At 49.0% G+C, this 19,701-nt stretch overlaps 1 protein-coding gene across 3 annotated transcripts in view; it reads left to right on the top strand.

Annotated features, from left to right (window-relative positions):
- The first annotated feature begins 3,176 nt into the window (after nt 1–3,176).
- Nucleotides 3,177–19,701, top strand: part of LOC134353545 (ras association domain-containing protein 8-like) — a 36,362-nt gene continuing 19,837 nt past the window's right edge. For 2 of the 3 annotated variants that reach the window (XM_063061555.1, XM_063061554.1), the window contains exon 1: nt 3,177–3,286. The gene's annotated coding sequence lies outside the window, so the exon portion shown is untranslated. Of the gene's footprint in view, nt 3,287–3,845; nt 3,868–19,701 lie in introns of those variants that run through there. The other variant, XM_063061556.1, reaches the window with a different exon arrangement.

The raw sequence follows: 19,701 nt of genomic DNA, 5'->3' as shown, positions 1-19,701 counted from the left end.
ACTTGTATTCCCAGCATCAAGACGAGAATCAGGTGCCTATGATTAAGCCCAACTGAAACAAGGGACAGCCAGAAGACATGGAGTCCAGACTCCACGGACCGGACCGTAAACCGGAGCGCGGACTTCACGGACCGGACCATGACAAGAACAGGTGTCTGGACAGGTAAACAGACAGAGCAGGTGAACAAACAATTAGAATTAGATTTATTTTGTCATAAGCACATCAAAGCTTACAGTGAAATCCATAATTTGCATTAACAACTAACACACCTAAGGATGTAAACACAAGAAACTGCAGATGTTGGAAATCCAGAGCAACACACACAAAATGCTGGAGGATCTCAGTAGGTCAGGCAACATCTATGGAGATGAATAAACACCCAACAATTCAGTCCAAGACCCTTCTTCAGGATGGGAAAGGAAGGGGGAAGAGGCCAGGACGAGAAGGTGGGGAGGAGGATAGCTGGAGGGTGATAATGAAGTCAGTCGGGTAGGAAAGATAAAGGGTTGGAGAGGAGAGTGGACCAAGGGGAAAGGGAAGGAGGAGGTGACAGGCAAGTGAGCAGAGGTAAGAGGCTAGAGTGGGGAACAGAAGAAGAGGAGAGGGGAAGGAGAAATCGATAAGGATACATGGCACTTAAGGATGTGTTGGGGGCAGCCCATAAGTGCTGCCACACACTCCAGTGCCAACATGACATACCCACCATGTTCAGCAGAACAACACAAGCAACAACAAGAGTAAAACGAGCCCCTTTCTCAGCCACTCCCCCATACAGACATGTCCCCATCTGGCCTCCAGTCTGTGACCCTGGACTCACAGGCCTCAGGCCTCTGGCCTCTAGACAAGTCAAGCCTGGAGTGTCGATGCTTGGATCAAGACTCACTGAAACTTCAGTCTTCAGCCTTCGGGGTTACATTGGGTTTGACTGGGGGGGGGCAAAGGCTGAGAGATCTGAGTGGAGGGGTGAATGTTAAACTAGGGGAGACTGGGGCTTGGGGTCACGCCGTGCAATGTACGGACGAGCTTCCCGTGTCTCACCCCCACCCCCTGTCTGTGCGTGTGTGTCTGACGGTCTGTGGTTCTGCAGAGGGTCTCAGGGTGGTAGATTACCTCCTGTGCCAGTGCGCCAGTGCAGACCGACAATGGAGATAAGGAGAATCCCACCTCCCAGTCCTCGCTCCGTAGGTCGACAGGTCCCAGCACACCCCACCCTAGTTCACACAGGCACTGAGGGTTTTTGCTTCACCACCAACCTCCCCGAACACCAGTGCTGGGGTCAGACAGCTGATACGTACTGCTCCACTCTTGTTTTGTTCAAGGTCGTGGGAGTTCTGAATGGACAATCAACCCATGAACATTACCTTACCACTTTTGCTCTATTTTTACACTACTTACTGTATTTAATGTTTTATATATTTCTTATTATAGTATAATTTATGTATTGCAATGTACTGCTGCAGCAAAATGCCAGTGATATTGAACCTAAGACTGATTCTGATATAACTTGTCGACTGTAACGTCCCCCCCCACCCCGGTGAAAGCAGATGCACATCCATTCCAACCCCCACATTCCCCCCCCCCATACTGCCTGTAGTTGGTGAATGAACCACCATTCAGAGCCCCAAACAGTCCTGTCAGGTGAGGTAAATCTGTGGGGAGTGTCTACTCCATCCAATGCTCCTGGTGCAGCCTCAAATTAGATTGGGGTGCACTTCACCCATCACCTTCACTCCGTCCGCCAAAAGGAGGATTTCCCAGTGGCCAACCGTTTTAACTCCAACTCCCATTCCCATTCTGACATGATGGTCCATGGCCTCCCCTTCTGTCACAATCAAGGTAGAGGCCAAACACCTCATATTCCATCAGGGTAGCCTCCAACCTGATGGCACGGACATCGATTTCTCAGCCTGGGAACTTCTCCCTTCCCTCCCGCCTCCTTTCCCATTCACTGCTCTGGATCCCCTCTTACCTCTTCTCTTCTCCCCACCTGCCCACCACCTCCCTCTGATGCCCCTCCTCCTTCCACCCTCCTCTCCTATCAGATACCTTCTTCTTCAGCCCTTCACCTGTCACACCCTGGCTTCTCACTGCATCACCCCTCCCCCAGGTATTCACCTTCCCCCTCACTGGACTTCACCTGTCACCTGCCAGCTTGTCCTCCTTCCCCTCCCACCACCTTCTTATTCTGGGGTCTTCCTCTTTCCTTTCCAGTCCTGCCGAAGGGTCTCGGCCTGAAATGTTGACTGTGCTCTTTTCCTGTCTTGCTGAGTTCCTCCAGCATTTTGTGTGTGTTGCTCCGGATTTCCGGCAACTGCAGATATTCTTGTGTCTCAGATACAGGCAGATGTTTGTTGAATTTCTCATTTTTAGTGAAGGTCCGGGTACGAGCTGGGCTTGGGCAAGAGAGGCTGTCAACTACCCCCCCCCCCCGGCTCTGCAACCCCTCCCAGAGTGCCACCTTTCCTCCATAGTGCTGCTTCCTATCCAGAATCTTCTGATGGGGGGGGCACGTGGGTGTGACTTGGGTAACGAGTGGCTGGCAGGGATGAACTGGGTCGAGTAGCCTGTGACATAATGTGAGGTGTCCTATGGAATACCCGGATCCTCTTGGTTGCTGGGACAGACCCTGGTGCCGGCTCATTCCGTGCCCCACTGTAGTGGAATGTATCAAACTGTACCTTCACTCAGGGAGTGCGGCCCTGCGGGCTGACAGCCACCTGTACATATTCACCACTACAACACTGATTCTATAGTGTTTCCTGTATTTACTGTGAATGTTCACAAGAAACTGAACCTCAGGGTGCATATGGCGACATAAATGTACTTTGATTTACACGTACCACCTGTCCGTGTGTTACCTGGATTGTACCTGTACCCCCCACAGGCAGGCATGTTCTCCAATACTTGTACTGTTTACGCCACGTGTACCTATAGCTGTACAGCTGTACCTGTACTCTAGCACCCCTTTACCAGTCACCTGTCTCGTGGTACTTCTGGAGCTTTACACCTGTGCCTGTACCACCTGGGCCACTCACACATTGCCGAGTTATTGCACCGCCCATACCTGGTTACCTGTCCCGCCGGTGTCCCAGCACCACCTGTAGCGGTGACCCCGCCCCCCGCGGGAGAGACTGTTCCGTCTCCGGCTCCTCCCACACCTGAGCCGGGGCGCGGCCGCTGCCAGTCCGAGAGTCGCGGCTGAGAGAGCGGGTGCGAGAGCGTCTCCGTCTCCTTTGGATCGACGGCGATCGGGGATCGGGAGCCGCTGTCCCAGACCGAGTCACGGTGAGTGCCTGAACCCGGGAACGCGCACCGGAGAACGGTCAGGGCTCGACCGTAAGCCCTCCCTCCCTTTCTCCCACCTCCTCTACCCCCTACCCTCCCTCCCTTCCTCCCACCTCCTCCACCCCCTACCCTCCCTCCACCAAGTCGGGAAAGTTTGTCCTGCCTGGAAACTCCGGGCTCCCGGTCTGCATCCAACACCGGGTCCGGATCCGGATCTAGGTTTGGGTCTGAGACTGGACCTGGATCCGGGTCCCGGTCTACCTCCCCAGGCATTCCCCCCCCCCCCCCCAACCCCCCACCCCCCAACCTTTTCCCGCAGCTAGATCCCAGGCTCCGGCTGCGATCCAGCTCCCGGATTTCCACTTGTGGCCGGTCCCGGTCCCTGTCCCGGGCGAGAGAGAGAGAGAGGTTTCACCCCTCGTGGGGAGAGGCGACCGAGAACGGGGGGACGGGGGTGAGGTGGGGGACAAAAGCGAAAAACAAAGGATGTATTGTCATTAAAGTAGGGGTCGCCGCTCAGCGGAGGGTGTCAGGGGTCTGAGAAGACTGGCCGCTGATGATCTGTGGAGTGGACTATCGGTGTAAGTGTGGCCCGGGGCGAGCGCTGGGCATAAACCTGAGGTACCGGGAAAGGTTTAGTAGGGTTCGGACGTTATACACTGGAGGTACGAGACTGGATTTCATCCAGGTATACAAAACTATGAGGGGTATAGGTAGGGTCAATGCAAGCAGGCTTTTTCCTCTGAAGTTGAATGTGTATAAGGTATTTTATGTGTTTAAACTTATTGTATTTTTTATTATGGTGTTTTTCTTCGTCTTGTGTTTTTTGTGCTGTATCTGAAACAGAGTAACAATTATTTTGTTCTCTACACTTCTAAACAGGAAATGACATTAAGCAATCTTTAAGTAGAGGTCATGAGTTAAGGGTTGAAGGTTAATGGGAACATGGGGGGGGAGGGAATCTTCCTTATTCAGAGAGTGGTGACAGTGTGGAATGAACTGCCAGCACAAGAGGTGGGTGTGGGTTTGATTTCAATATTTAGGAGAAGTTTGCTTAGGTACATGGATGGGAGGGGTATGGAGAGCTATGGTCTGGGCGCAGGTCAATGGGACCAGGCAGATTAATAGATCGGCATAGACCAGATGGGCTGAAGGGCCGGTTTCTGTGCTCTAGTGACTATGATCCTCTAACTGTTATGCCATTACTGAAGGCTCCGGTGGGAGCTGTGTACCAGTACCCTGGCACGGGTAGACGGGTAGAGTGTATGGACTGTGAGACTGGTGAAAGTGGGGTCATGCCTGCCAACTCTCGAATTCTGAGAAGAAGGTGGAAAGAGTTGGAAATGCTCAGGCAGCATCTGTGGAGAGAGAAGCAGTTGATGTTTCCGGGTTTTGCTGCTTCCTGTTTCCAGAACCTTCTGTTTGTGATTTTAATGAGACTTGAACCTTCCTAAAGTAATTTGTTGCCCTGTTTCTGTTGTATTGAGCTGAACAGTTTGGTAAACTGATCTGTTATTGTCACATTGGGTGGCAGGGTGGTATGGCAGTTAGCAGCGAGCTGTTACAGCGACTGCGAATGTGGTTCAACTCCCAGCGCTGCCCCTCAGGAGTCTGTGACCACTGTCCAAGAGGGGCATGCAGGTCAGTGGGTTGATCGGTCACATGGGTGTAATTGGACTCAGAGGGTCGGAAGGGCTTGTTAGCGCGCAGTGCTGCAAAGTAAAATGAATGTACCGTGCAAAGCCATGGCATCCCTGCACGGCAAGGACCCTACAACTCACCTGTCAGTATGTACACACTTTCTCTTTTGCACGTTGGTTGCTTATGTGTGCAATTTTTGTAATTCTATTGTATTTCTTTATTTTCCTGTAAGTTCCTGCAAGGAGATGAATCTCGTGGGGGTTAGGGTAAACATACGCACTTTGGTAATAGATGTTCTTTGCCTTTGATTTTGACACAGTTACGCAATCAGTGAGGTAGAACAAGGGAAAACAATAGCAGACACAGTATAAAGTGTAACAGCTACAGAGAAGGGCCATAACGAGGTGGATTGTGACGTCTCATAGATTGGGCATAATGAAGTTAACTCGTATCTGAAAGTCTGTGAGGTTGTGAAGGTGTTCCATAACAGTATGTCCCAGCATGAACAAGGGAGTGAACCGAATAATATTCAGTAACAGCTAATGAAACGGATATAGCTGACAGCCTATTCATGTGTGAGCACATTTCAAACAGCAACTGTTATATAAAGTACAAACACAGGAGATCCTGCAGATGCTGCAAATCCAGAGCAACACCCACAAAATGCCCCAGGAACTCAGCAGGCCAGCAAGCAGCTCTGGAGAGGATAAATAGTCATTGTTTTGGGCCAGGGCCCTTCATCAGGACTGGAAAGGAAGGGGTGGAGCCAGTTGTATCTGCTTTATAGAATAACTGTTTGAAAAGGAGAAATGTGAAGCACACAGTAAAATTCCTAAATGCAGAGCAACAGGTTGAACAGTGGGCACCTCAGAGGCGGAGTGGTCAGCCTGACACTTACAGCTTGGTGCTTTCCAGAACCGTCTGTAAGGAGTTCGTACGTTTTCCCTGTGACTGTGTAGGTTTCCTGTGGGTGCTCTGGTTTCCTCCCACATTCCAAAGAAGTACGTGGTTAATTGGTCATTGTAAATTGACCTCTGATTAGGCCAATGTTGAATCAGCAGGTTGCTGGTTGTTGGGCAGAAGGGTCTGTTCTACACTGTTTCTCTTAGTAAAATAAATACTGTCACATGTACTCAAGTTGCAGTAATGTTTTATAACCTTGAATATGTACACAGTACCTCTTTTGTTTGTGATCCATCCTGCTGAATCAGAAAGAACAAGGAACAAGTTTGGTTACAGTTACGTAGAACATTGAGGTAGTACAAGGGAAAAGCAATAACAGAGTACAGGGTAAAGTGTTCCTGTTACAGAGAGACTGTACTGCAGGCAGAGTACAGGGTAAAGTGTTCCTGTTACAGAGAGAGTGTAGTGCAGGCAGAGTACAGGGTAAAGTGTTCCTGTTACAGAGAGACTGTACTGCAGGCAGAGTACAGGGTAAAGTGTTCCTGTTACAGAGAGAGTGTACTGCAGGCAGAGTACAGGGTAAAGTGTTCCTGTTACAGAGAGAGTGTAGTGCAGGCAGAGTACAGGGTAAAGTGTTCCTGTTACAGAGAGACTGTAGCACAGGCAGAGTACAGGGTAAAGTGTTCCTGTTACAGAGAGACTGTACTGCAGGCAGAGTACAGGGTGAAGTGTTCCTATTACAGAGAGACTGTACTGTAGGCAGACAGACAGTAAGGGGAAACATAGCAGAACTTGTTCAAGTTACTCAGGCAATATCTGTGGTGCTGGAAACAGAGTTAATATTTAAGATGCAGGGCGTTTGATCAGAACTGGGAGAAGGTTTATCACCAAGTATTTTCAATTCTAGTGAAAGATTGTTGACCAGTAAACCTTGCTGTGTTTTCCCTAGTCACAGGGACTTGCTGAGGCCTTATAAAGTCGTGGTCAGGCCGTACTTGGAAAAGATGTGCTAGCATTGGAGGAGGTCCAGAGGAGGTTTGCGAGAATGATCCTACAATGAAAGGGTTAACATATGAGCAGCATTTAATGGATCTAGGCCTGTACTTGGTGGAGTTTAGAAGAATTGAAACCTGTTGAAAGGCTGAGAATGAGTGATATGGTGAGGATGTTTTCTATAGTGGGGGAGTCTAGGACCAGAGGGCACAGCCTCAGAACAGAGATAAGGAATTTCTTTAGCCAGAGGATGGTGAATCTGTGGAATTCATTGCCACAGATGGCTGTGGAGGCCAAGTCATTGAAGCAAAGGTTGACAGGTTTTTGATTAGTCAGGGCATCAAAGGTTACAAGGAGAATGGGGTTAGGAGGAATAACTCAATCACGAAGCAGTGGTGGAGAAGACTTGGTGGGCTATATGGCTTAATTCTGCTCATGTGTCTTACGGCCTTATATTTCTGTGTCTCCCCAACTCCATGGCGGTCTCAGTACTTCAGTCGGCTGTTTACTAAGGTTGGCTGTGTACATACATCTGCTGTTGCTTCTGGGCACATCTTCAGTGATGTTCCTGGAATCATCAGGTGTTTCGGGTCTTTCAACATCATACAACCTCCTCCAGATGACGCAGCCGGGGCTGATCAGACCCCAGCTTGTGTCCAGATGGCTAGCTACTTATGACTCCATGGCTCCCCTCTTTTGAGCCACAGCCATCTTGAGGCCCTCTCTGCCGCATTGGTGGTACTGCAGATGGCTCTCCTCTTCCTCTCTCCCTCGATGCCCAAAATGCTGAAGGCTCTGGCTAGGGAACGGGCTGCGAATCCCCTACAACCAACCTCCACTGGGAGACACCTCGCTCTCCATCCAGCTTGCAGCTTCCTATCAACCCCTCCCTTCGCCGTTGCCTCCAGAATTTGGTTAACATCGTCATCAAACTGCTTCCACAGTGAAGTCATGTTAGCTGCAGGCCATTTGATCCACCTCCTGTTAGACTTCACGTTAGAGGGATTAGTTTACAACACTTGGAGGTTCCGGGCACTATGGGGTGACTCCGGGCCTGGCCCCTCCTTCATCTCACCAGGTTGGACACCTGCGTGTTGTGCTGCTCCTGCTCCCACCAAACACTTCATCCTCGCTTGGTGGATCTTCAAGCTGCGATCGTTCTTGCAGATCTTGCCACATGCACACTGCTTCCTCATCATTGCTAATGTTACACAGCGGGGTTAAAACTAGAGTTGCAGGGGGATGGGAACCAGAGTGCCGGAACAGTTAGTGGAGAGGCTCTGGAGAAAGGTGTTGTTATTTTCAAGGTTAGGAATCAAAGCGGTGGGTTAATGTGCTAAACTGCAAGGAGTATTGTAGGAAAGGCAGATGGGCTCGGCATGGATCAGCACATGGAATTATGGCATTGTAGCCGCTGGTGAGGCAGGAGGGGCAGGACTGGCAGCTCAGTGTACCGGGGTTCTGTGGTTTCAGATATGATGGAGTGGGGGAGGGATTAAAGGGGGAGGGTTGGCAATCACAGTCAGGGAAAATATCACAGCAGTGCTCACTCAGGACCGACTGGAGAGACCTGTCCAGTAAGGCATCATCGGTAGAACTGAGGAATAAGAAAGGTGTGACCACGTTAATAGGATTATATTATAAACCACCCAACAGTCCGTGAGATTTTAAGGAGCAAATTTGCAAAGCAACCGCAGACTGTTGCAAGAGACGCAAGGTTGTGATGGTAGGTGATTTTAACTATCCACAGATTGACTGCGACTCCCATATGGTCAAAGGGCTGGATGGAAAGAGTTTGTCGAATGTCTCCGTAAAGTTCCATAATCAAAGTCCCACCTAGAGAGAGTGCAATACCAGATCTCCTACTAGGCAATGAGAGGGCAGGTGACAGAAATATATGCAGGGGAACACTTTGCATCTAGTAATCATAATACCATTAGCTTCAAGATAATTATGGAAAAGGATGGGTCTGGTCCTCAGGTTGAGATTCTAAATGAGAGAAAAACCGATTTTGATGGTATCAGAATAGATCTGGCAAATGTGGATTGGGATAGGCTGTTTTCTGGCATAGGTGTACTTGGTAAGTGGGAGGCCTTCAAAAGTGAAATTTTGAGAATACAAAACTTGTATGTACCTGTCAGAATAAGAGGCAAGGATAACAGGTTGAGGGAGCCTTGGTTTTCGAGTGATATTGAGGCCCTGGTTAGGAAAAAAAGAGAATGTGCAAAGCAGGTATAGGCAGGTAAGAACAAGTGAGGTGCTAATGAAGTATAAGAAGTGCAAGAGAACACTTAAGAAAGAAATTAGAGGCTAAAAGAAGGCACGATATTGCTCGGGCAGACAAGGCGAGGGAGAATCCTAAGGACTTCTACAGATATATTAGGAGCAATAGGATAGAGAGCAAGGGACAAAATTGGCCCTCTGGAAGATCGAATGGTAATTTATGTGTTGAGAGGGAAGAGGTGTGGGAGATCTGAAATTGATTTTTTGCATCTGTATTTATCGGGAGATGGTCACAGAGTCCATAGAGTGAGGCAAAGCAGAGGCGAGGTCTTAGACCCAATACAGATTACAGAAGAGGAGGCATGTGCTGTCCTGAGGAAAATCAGGGTGGATAAATCCTCAGGACCTGATGAGGTGTCCCCTCGGACCCTGTGGGAGGCAAGTACTGAAATTACAGGGGTATTTAAATCATCCTTAGCGACAGGGGATCTACTGGAGGATTACTAATGTTGTTCCACTGTTTAAGAAAGACTCTTGAAAATAAACCAGGAAATTATAGGCTGGTGAGCCTGACATCAGCAGTGGGAAAGTTAATGGAATATATTCGAAGGGACCAGATATACAAGTATTTGGATGGAAAGAGACTGATTAGATATGGTCAGCATGGCTTTGTGCATGGTAGGTCATGTCTAACCAATCTTAAAGAGATTTTCGAGGAATTTACCAGGAAAGTTGATGAAGACAAGGCAGTGGATGTGGTCTACATGGACTTTAGCAAGGCACTTGACAAGGTCCCACATGGGAGGCTGGTCAAGAAGGCTCAGTCACTCAGCATTCAAGATGAGAAAATAAATTGGATTAGACATTGGCTTCGTGGACGAAGCCAGAGAGAGGTTGTTGATAATTGTTTCTCTGACTGGAGGCCTGTGTCTAGTGGTGTGCCGCAGGTGTGGTAACGTGGTAAGCTGGATCAGCGAATTTGTGGATGGCATCAAGATTGGGGGTGTAACGGACAGCAAGGGCATCTATCAGAGCTTACAGGGGGATCTGAACCAGCTGGAAAAAGGGCAGAAAAATGGCAGATGGAATGTAATGTAGCAAGTGCGAAGTGTTGCATCTTGGTAAGACCAACCCGGGGAAGGTCTTACATAGTGAACAGTAGGACACTGAGGAGTGTGGTAGAACAAAGGGATCTGGGAATACAGATCCATCATTGAAAGTAGTGTCACAGGTAGGTAGGGTGGTAAAGAAAGTTTTTTTGGCATATTGGCCTTCATAAATCAATGTACTGAGTACAGAAGTCAGGATGTGATGTTGATGTTGTACAAGATATTGGTGAGGTCTAATTTGGAGTATTGTGTGCAGTTTTGGTCACCTACCTACAGGAAAGGTGTAAATAGGGTTGAAAGAGTAAAATTTACAAGGACTGTAGAACGTGAGTTATAAGGAAAGATTGAATAGGTTAGGATTTTACTCCCTGGAACATGGAAGATTGAGGGGTGATTTGATAGAAGTTTACAAAATGAAGAGGGTTATATGTAGTAGGGTAAATGCAAGCAGGCTTTTTCCACTGAGGTTGGGTGAAATTATAGTTAGAGATTATGGATTAAGGGGGAAAGGTGGAATGTGTAAGGAGAATTTTTCATTCTGAGGGTGTTGAGGGTGTGGAGTGAACTGCTAGCACAAGTGGTGAATGCAGGATCGGTTTTAATGTTTGGATAGGTGCATGGATGGGGAGGGCTGGAGAGGACTACAGTCTGGCTGCAGGTCAGTGGGATGAGGCAGGTTAATAGTTCAGCAGAGACTAGCTCAGCTGAAGGACCTATTTCTGTGCTGTAGTGCCTTCCCCACCATTGAGCACGACACGGAGCGTTGTCACAGGAATGCGGGACACCCCCCACCCAGATCACGCTTTCTTCTTGCTGTTGTCATCAGGAAGAAGGTGTCAGGAGCCTCAGGATCCACACCATCAGGTTCAGGAACAGTTATTACCCCTCGACCTCTTGAACTGGTTCCTGAACCAGAGGGCAAACACGAGGAAATATGCAGGTGCTGGAATTTCAAGCAACACACATAAAAGTTGCTGGTGAACGCAGCAGGCCAGGCAGCATCTCTAGGAAGAGGTACAGTCGACATTTCAGGCCAACGATGACATCTCGGGACTGAAACGTCGACTGTACCTCTTCCTAGAGATGCTGCCTGACCTGCTGCGTTCACCTGAACCAGAGGGAATAACTTCACTCGACCCATCACTGAACTGTTCCCACAACCTCTTTCAAGGTCTCTTCATCTCATGTTCTCAATATTTATTTATTATCATTGCTGTATTTTTATTTTTTTCCTCAGCTCAAGCTGGTAAAACCTGTATGGGCATAGCCAAGCACGCTCATTTCTCAACCGCTAGGAACTTTTGGGCTGTTCTCGTGGCGTTTAGTATTGTGGTTTTCTGGAGATTTACATAGATATTGCTGTGTGCATCTAATTGTTTAATGCTATTGTATAGCGACTGGGTTGATTCTAGTTGTAGATACTACTGTTGGGACAATATATACCTTGTTCATGTTCCATAGTCTTTCAATTTCCTCTTTTAATTCAGCATATTTCTGGTGTTTTTCATTATTGATTTCCGTATGTTGTGTGTGTTTGGAATGGCTATATCTACTAAGTAAATCGTTCTTGCTTGTTTATCCTGTATTATTACATATATCACACACAGAACATAAGCCAAAATATTACCACAAACAAGTTAATTAAATATAATTCATAGTCATAGTCATACTTTATTGATTCCGGGGGAAATTGGTTTTCGTTACAGTTGCACCATAAATAATTAAATAGTAATAAAATCATAAATAGTTAAATAGTAATATGTAAATTATGCCAGGAAATAAGTCCAGGACCAGGTGTCTGCCCCTCCAAGGGAGGAGTTGTAAAGTTTAATGGCCACAGGCAGGAATGATCAAAATGCAGTGGTGCACAGCGCAGTAAACAGCTCACTGTCCCCCTGACGAGACCTTGGTAGTGGCAGGGTATCCATTAGTCTCCCAGACTGAGGGAGGAAGCTGTTACCCAGTCTGACAGTCCTAGTCCTGATGCTCCTGTATCTCCTCCGTGACGGTAGAGGGTCAGAGAGATTGTGGGATGGGTCCTGATGTTCCTGTATTTCCTCCCTGACGGTAGAGGGTCAGAGAGATTGTGGTCGGGATCCTCAACAATGATTCAGGCCCTTCATCTGCAATGCTCGCGGTAAATATCACAGATAGGGAGAGCAGGATCCCAGTAAACCAGAGCAATACTGACAAAGTGATGCAGGAACTCAGCAGGTCAGACAGTATCTATGGAGAGGAATAATCTCTCTTGACTGTTTATTTTTCTATAGATACTGCCTGGCCTGTTGGGTTCCTCCAGCATTTTGTGTGTGTAGCTCGGATTTCCAGCATCTGCGGAATCTTTTATGCCCCTCTGGTGCAGGGAGGAGCTCGCAGAATGAAGAGAGAGAGAATTCCAGGCAGGAATGTGGCTGTTTCACCACCCACCCGCGGCAGGGGGCGCCTGGGCGTCGTGGAGAGACTGTCTCACCACCCACCCGCGGCAGGGGGCGCCTGGGCGTCGTGGAGAGACTGTCTCACCACCCACCCGCGGCAGGGGGCGCCTGGGCGTCGTGGAGAGACTGTCTCACCACCCACCCGCGGCAGGGGGCGCCTGGGCATCGTGGAGAGACTGTCTCACCACCCACCCGCGGCAGGGGGCGCCTGGGCGTCGTGGAGAGACTGTCTCACCACCCACCCGCGGCAGGGGGCGCCTGGGCGTTGTGGAGAGACTGTCTCACCACCCACCCGCGGCAGGGGGCGCCTGGGCGTCGTGGAGAGACTGTTTCACCAACCTCTCCACTACCATATATCACATATATATCATACACTGACTCTTTCAGGGACTGTGGGGCGAGCCTGATCTGGCTGTTAATAGCAGAGTTCAGTTCTCATGCCAAAGACTGAAGGTGTCTGATGACTTCCGTTTTTCAGGGATATGGAGGTGTGCCGGGGTGACTCATCTCAATAAGCTGGGAAGTCATTGCCGCTGTATAAAACTCTGGTTAGGTCATGTTTGGAGCATGACCGAACGGTAAAAAATCCATTCCTTTCACCAAGCAGTGAGGCTGATCAATACCTCCACCCACTAACCCACCCTCCACGCTCCCAAACACCACTACTTTATTATTTCCTGTCCGTCACCTTATGTACAGACACTCCTGTGCCTAGCATCACTTTATGGACACACAATCTATATAAGCTATTTTATGTATTTATATTTATTGTTTTTAATTATTGTTTTCTTTATCTTATTGTGTTTTTTGTGCTGCATCAGATCTGGAATTAACAACTTTTAACAATTATTTTGTTCTCCTTTACGCCTGTGTACTGTAAATGACTTGAAACAATCTTGAATCTTGGGTGCAGTTCTGGTCTCCCATTGCAGGAGGCACGTGAAGGCTTGGAGTGGCTGCAGAAGAGCTTCACCAGGGTGCTGCCTGGATTAGAGGGCAACGAGAGGTTGGACAAACAGGTTGTTTTCTCTGGAGTGGCAGAGAAGGGGAGATTTGATAGGTTTATAAGATTATGAAAGGCATAGATGGAGTGGACAGACAGCATCTTTTTCCCAGTGCAGGAATGTCAAATACCAGAGGGCATAGAGTTCAGGTGAGGGGGGGAAAGTTCAAAAGAGACATGTACGGGGTGAGTATTTTTTAAGCAGAGTAGTGGGTGGTGGCGGAGGCAGATACGATATTGGAGTTTAAAAGGGGATGGAGGGAGAGAGACTACGTACAGGCAGGTAGGGTTCGTTTGATTTGTCGTGATCAGCACAGAGATGCTGGGGCTGAAGGGCCTGATCCCATTCTGTACTGTTCTGTGTTCTAAACGGGCAGAGTGGCCGCAGGATGCGGCGCTGTGAGGATTTCTGCCTGTGAACCTTTATCCGGCGAGAGGGGGCTGTCACTGTGGCAGGGTAGGTGGGCCATGATGTACACGTACTCACGGCAGAGAGTGCAGGAGTCCCTGCCTTTGTGTGTGAGTTGTAGGCTGTGGAGCACTGAGTTAGAGCACAACTCAAACAGGCGCCAGCTGTGGCTGAGTTCCCGTGCCTCTCCCACTGCCAAAAACAATACATCAGCTCCCAGCCCCACAGGCCGCTGTGTCCTGTAAACAGCAGCTACACAGGTGATGACAGCTCCAAAACAAACGGGGAGGGGGTGACTCGCGTCAGCCGGGCAGGAGTCGGAGAGCGGTGGAACAGCTTAATTTCACTCAGCACCCGAGCCCCATCACGTTAACCCCTCCCGCACACACCTCACTCCTGTTCTCAGGCCAGAGCTCCAGGCAGTCTTTCCTGCACACCGAATATGCGATCTTTGCCCAGGCGACGGCCAATCGCTTGGGCTCTGTGCTGATCCACCCAGGCCGATCCTTTCAGCACAATATCCACCCTGTCCGAGACCTGATCCCTCTGCCCTGTGACGTTGGCCTGTCAGCCACCTTTCTCTCTCTGGATCAGGAGAAGGTGGTTGACAGGGTGAATCGTGGCTCTCTCCTCAGGACTCTGACTGCGTCTTGTTGCCCGTGTCTGTCTGTTTGACCCTGCCACCAAATTCCTGATCAAGGTCAATGGATCCTTGGCGGCACCCTTTTGCTTGGGGGGTGGGGGCGTGAGTGTGCATCAGGGCTGCCCGATGTTGTACAGCCTGTCCTGTGCCCTCTTCGTAAGTGGTTAACAGGTTTGGTTCTGGCGAACTGGACATGATGATAGTCTTTACCACTTATGCTGACGACGTCCTCCTTATGATCACCAACCCTGCTGACCTACAGAGGATGCGAGACTACCAACCGGTCTTCTCAGCCACACTGTCTGCCAGCCAGGGTCAACAGGAGAATGTGCTCTGGTCTTTTAGTGGCTCAGCGGGAGATGGACTTCCTGCCAGAGGATCTAAGACCATTTGCGTGGAGCACCACAGACCTCCTCTATCTGGGGATCTTCACTGCAGAGACTTGACCGGCGAACTGGCGGGTCGTAGAGATGGAAGTCTCTGCTGACTGGGATGGTGGCAATCTTCTACCAGGGCAGGGCGTTGGTCATTAACAAGCCGGTAGCCTCCATGCCTTGGTACCAGCTGGTCACTCTAGTCCCACCGACTGTATTTGTCACCAGGATCCTGACAAAGTTGGTGGACTTCTTCTGGGGCACACCAGGTACTGTGTCTCTGCTGTGGTCCTGAGTATTCTGATTGCAGAGGGTGGTCGGTCACTGGTGTACGTACATAGCCAGCTGGCAGCTCTCTGCCTCAACACCCTCTGAGATGGCACGCACTGGTGACACACTTACTTTGCCTGTGGCATTACGTAAAGGAGGGCACACAGCTCCCGGTGGCAAGCATCAGCCACGTCACCATGCGGGAGATGCCAGGGTTTCACCAGAAGCTACTGCAGGTCTGGAATGGGCTCTCCTGGTCACAGTACTCCTGCGCCCACAGGGGGCAGAGCTCATGCCACAGGGAAGGTCGTTTCCCATCCTGCCACAGTGGGTGTGGAGGGTAGCTCAGGGGTGTGCGGTGGCTCCCCACTCTGCTGGACCCAAACCTCGAGATCTCCTTTGCAAGCTGGTCCCACATAGCGTGAGCTGTCTGACAGATGCCCGCCATGCCGTTCCACGATGTGTCGAGATGGTTCTCGTACGGGCTCCCGTTGCATATTTCTCACTTCAGTGCCCTCGCCTGCCGTCCGGGCACACTGTGGCAGCCTGGCTTACCATCAGGCAGTGAGGGAGGCCACCAGCGGAAGTCTGTCTGTGCAGGGGTCATTCCCCTGTACATTGGGGACCTGGGGCGGAGGGGTTTTGTACAGGGCAGTACCGTGTAATAGATTCCCGAGCAGCTTCACTGTTACTCTGTCCACCTGTCTTGTCTGTGGCCGGGAGGAGTCAATGTACCATGCCCCCATGGATGTGAGGGGTTGCAGCCCGTGTGAATATCTGAAGGGGCTGCTCCTCAAGTTCTGGCTGCACTTCAGTCCCAGGCTCCTGGTTTATGGTCACCCAGTCGGGGTGGGGTGGGGGGTCGCGCTCAGAGGATGTCCTGTGATCCTGTGATGTCAATGATAATGATTCTGATTCCGAACCACTTACTCAGTCCGACTCTTCCCCACCCACTCATGAACTCAAGGTACACGAGTTCAATTTGCCACTGACTGGGGTCCAATCCCTCTGGCACTTTCCCACCCCCTCCTTGGGGCACTTCCCCACATCCCCCCCCCCAACCAGTGAAACTTTATCCCAGCGGCCTGGACAGTGTTTGCTAGAGTATGGAGGATGTGAGTGGTTAAAGATTACCCACTCTATCCACTTTGTTAACCCTGGACCAACAAAAAAATGAGATAAAGCTTAGCTTTATTTGTCACACGTACATCAAAACAAACAGTGAAATGCATTGTTTACGTCAACAACCAACAGTCTGAGGATTGTGCTGGGGGCAGCCCGCAAGAATGGCCAAGCTTCTGACAATAATGCAGCATACAGACAGCGTACTAACCCTAACCTTAATGTCTTTGGATTGTTCATTTACAGGGCAAGATTGCTGCTTCCAATGCTAGCATTTATTTCTTATCTGTCATCACCCTGGCGATGGGGATATTCACTTTGTCTGTTTGTGTGGGAGAACGATAAGGGAGAACATGGAGAATAGAACAGAACAGGCCCTTTGGCCCACAGTGTTGTGCTGAACCAATTCAATTAGTAATCAAATGGCCAACTAACCTAATCTCTTCTGCCTACACAATGTCCAGATCCCTCCATTATCCTCACATTCATGTGCCTATCTAAATGTCTGTAATGTATCTGCCCCTACCACCACCCCAGGCAGTGCGTTCCACACACCCACCACCCTCTGAATAAAAAAAACCTTGTCCCTCACATCTCCATTGAAATTATCCCTCTCACCTTAAATGCATGACCTCTGGTATTAGACATTTCAACCCTGGAAAAAAGATACCGTCTGTCTCCTCTATCCATGCCCCTCATAATCTTATAAATGTCTATCAGATCTCCCTCAGCCTCCGACCCTCCAGAGAAAACAACCCAAGTTTGTCCAGCCTCTCATGATAGCACATGCCCTCTAATCCAGGCAGCAGCCTGGTGAACCTCTCCTGCACCCTCTCCAAAGCCTCAACATCTTTTCTGTAATGGGGTGACCAGAACTGTATGCAGTATTCCAGATGAAGGCTAACTAGAGTTTTATAAAGGTACAACATGACTTCCTGAACTCAATCCCTTGACTCTTGAACGTAGCCACATTCAGAGAGTTATGAACTTGGACCCAAACACCCCTCTACTCATCTGGACTTTTCGGATCTGAGTAGCCACAGTGAGTAACTGTGGTGGATTTTGTAGACGGTACACTTTGAAACTACTGAGGGTGTGTTAGCAGGCTAGATGGCCTTCTCTCCAGACTTTTAGAGCAATACAAGACAGAACCAGGCCCTTTGGCCTATCTAGTCCATGCATGCCTGGTCTTCTGCCTAGACCTGTGGACACACACCCTCCATACCCTTCCCATCATGTACCATCGGTGTAAAGAAGTTCCCCCTCAGGTTCACCTTTCACCCTTGACCTATAGCCTCAAGTTGTAGACTCACACAACCTTAGTGGAAATTGCAAGGCACACAAAATGCTGGAGGAACTCAGCAGGCCAGGCAGCATCTGTGGAGGAGAGTACAGTTAGCATTTTGGGCTGAGACCATTCTGCAGTCCTGCACCTTTCCCAGTGTGTTGTTTGTGTCGCTTGGGTGTCCAGCATCTGCAGAATTTCTTTTCTTAGTGGAAAAAGTCTGCTTGCATTGACCCTATCTACAGTCCTCGTAATTTTGTGTACGTCTGTCACACCTCCCCTCATTCTCCTATATAAATCTATATACCTCTATCGCACGTCCCCTCACTCTCCTACATTTCACGGAATAAAGTCCAAACCTATTGAGCCTTTCCTGATAACTCGGGTCCTCAAGTCCCACAACTGTTAGGCTGGATAAATCCCCAGGGTCTGACGAGCTCTTCCCTTGGACCCTGCAGGAGGCAAATGCAGAAATTGCAGAGATATTTAAATCATCCTTAGTGACAGATGAGATATCAGAAGATTGGAAGATAGCCAATGTCGTTCTGATGTTTAAGAAAGGCTTTAAGAATAAACCAGGAAATTATAGGCTCATTAAGGATCGTGGCATGGCTTTGTGCGTGATAGATCATGTCTAACCAATCTTATTGGTTTTTCAAGGAAGTTACCAGGAAAGTGGATGAAGGCAAGGCAGTGGATGTTGTCTTCGTGGACTTTAGTAAGGCATTTGACAAGGTCCCACATGGGAGGTTGGTCAGGAAGGTTCAGCCACTCAGCATTCAGAATGAGGTAGTAAATTGGATTAGACGTTGGCTTTGCGGGAGAAGCCAGAGAGTGGTAGTAGATGGTTGCCCTGACTGGAGGCCTGTGACTAGTGGTGTGCTGCAGGAACCTGTTCTGGGTCCATTGTTGTTTGTCACCTATATCAGTGATCTGGATGATAATGTGGTTAACTGGATCAGCAAACTTGCTGATGACACCAAGACTGGGGGTGCAGTGCTCAGTGAGGAAGGCGATCTTGGCTTGTGGTGGGATCTGAGCCAGCTGGAAAGATGGGCTGAAAAATGTCAGGTGGAATTTTATGCAGACAAGTGTGAGTCATAGTCATACTTTATTGATCCCGGGGGAAATTGGTTTTCATTACAGTTGCACCATAAATAATTAAATAGTAATAAAACCATAAATAGTTAAATAGTAATATGTAAATTACGCCAGGAAATAAGTCCAGGACCAGCCTATTGGCTCAGGGTGTCTGACCCTCCAAGGGAGGAGTTGTAAAGTTTGATGGCCACAGGCAGGAATGACTTCCTATGACGCTCTGTGCTGCATCTCGGTGGAATGAGTCTCTGGCTGAATGTACTCCTGTGCCCACCCAGTACATTATGTAGTGGATGGGAGACATTGTCCAAGATGGCATGCAACTTAGACAGCATCCTCTTTTCAGACACCACTGTGAGAGAGTCCAGTTCCATCCCCACAACATCACTGGCCTTACGAATGAGTTTGTTGATTCTGTTGGTGTCTGCTACCCTCAGCCTGTGAGCTGTTGCACTTTGGTAGGACTAACAGGGGGTAGGTTTTACACAGTGAACGATCGGGCACAGAGAAGTGTGGTACAACAAATGGATCTGGGAATACTGTTTTTCTCTGTTGATCAGTGTCAAAAAAGCCAAATTAAATCCACTGCGATTCAATGTTGTAAAACAGTAAAACATGAAAACTTCCAAGAGGGCTGAATACTTTTTATAGACACTGTATATGCATATTAAATAGTGAAGCTAAAATAAGTTATGCAAAATAACAGAAATAAAAAAGTAGTGAGGTAGTGTTCACGGGTTCAATGTCTATTTAGAAATTGGATGGCAGAGGGGAAGAAGCTGTTCCTCAAACTCTGAGTGTGCCTTCAGGCTTCTGTACCTCCTTCCTGACGGTATCAATGAGAAGAGAGCATGTTCTGGGTGATGGGGGCCCTCAATGATGGAGAACGCCTTCCTGAGGCACCGGT

Source organism: Mobula hypostoma, chromosome 11 (genome assembly GCF_963921235.1).
Source record: "Mobula hypostoma chromosome 11, sMobHyp1.1, whole genome shotgun sequence".
NCBI classification, from domain to species: domain Eukaryota; kingdom Metazoa; phylum Chordata; class Chondrichthyes; order Myliobatiformes; family Myliobatidae; genus Mobula; species Mobula hypostoma.
The sequence above is the reverse complement of the archived record's forward strand: the minus strand, read 5'-3'. Positions and strand labels throughout refer to the sequence as shown.